Source organism: Grampus griseus, assembly GCF_964374135.1.
Source record: "Grampus griseus genome assembly, chromosome: 1".
In the NCBI taxonomy this organism is placed as follows: Eukaryota; Metazoa; Chordata; class Mammalia; order Artiodactyla; family Delphinidae; genus Grampus; species Grampus griseus.
This window is the reverse complement of record NC_139017.1, coordinates 22,402,439-22,403,708: the sequence shown is the minus strand read 5'-3', so window position 1 is coordinate 22,403,708 and position 1,270 is coordinate 22,402,439.

Below are 1,270 nucleotides of genomic sequence, written 5' to 3'. Positions count from 1 at the left end.
CAATATATATATATATATATATTTTTTTTTTCTTATTTTTGTAGTAGTAAACCTGGGTGTTTTGTAGTTATTAAGTGTGAGAAAATGAGAGCTCTTGCACCTGAAGCTGGGCTATAAATGGTAAAGCCTACTTATTATAATTTAATGGATAGTGCTTCCAAAATAGAAATTCACTTAAATTTACCTAGTAAGTTAGGTTAACCTAGTAGTTGGGTTAAGAAATACTTTGATTAAAACCACACTGCAAAATGGGGAACCTCAATGGATTGCTTTAAACTCTTGACCTCAAAGGAAGGAAACAAACTAACCAATAATGATAACTTGGAGAGAAAAAAAAGGTTTAGGATCCATAACAGATTCGGAGTTAACAATGTGATGATTCAGCATTTTGGAGGCCAAGTAAAACCAGACTTGTGGGACGCACGTCAAGTGGCATCTCACTGTGTACGGCACAGAATTTTCTCTTCCACGCCGCACGTTGTTGAATATCTTCTACCATATCTCTGCAGGACCTCCACTTAATGTTAATCCCCCTCCTCACAGCGGTCGGCCTAGGAACGCTGCGAGCTGTAGGGAATCCTTGGACATTCTTTACCAACCCCCTCCCACCCACTGGCCCCACTGCCCCCAAGCTGCGGTCCAGGTCAGTTTCTACCGACGTGCAGCCATCGCCAAGACAAAGGAGCCCCAGATTGCCTTCGTAGCCACTGCTTGGCCTGGAGTCTTCTGGTTTTTTTGGGTTTTTTTAAACACGGTAAGGAGAGCAGTAATAGTGTTTTAGCAAGAAGTACTTTCGGTCTCGGTCAATTGATCTTTAGTTATCACTACGCAAATTTACTTTATAGCCCTTTTATATCTCTCGCCAAGCCACTTCACACACCAATTTCCCTACTGTGCATCGCAAGACAACTGTGGCGAGTGCCGGGAGGGAAAGGGCGGGGAATGCGCGCGGTCAGCGGGCTAGAAAAGTGCCTGGGCGGCTGAGATAAGGCCCGCTCAAATATGCCTTCTGGGCCGCACCACGGCTAGACCTGCGAAGATCCTCTTCCCCCATCGCGGGCCTTGACGCGGAGTGGGGCGGGGCGGGCGGACGCGCCATGTCTCAAAACCAATCGACAGCGCCGGGCACTATTCAAAAGGCCGAGGGGCCAATGGGAGCCCTGGGAAGCCAACTGGGGGGCGGGACGAGGAGAGGGCGGGGCCGGGGGGCGCGCGCCCGGGCTGCGGGACCGCGGGGCGCGAGAGCGCGAGAGCCGGCAGTGTCGCGCGC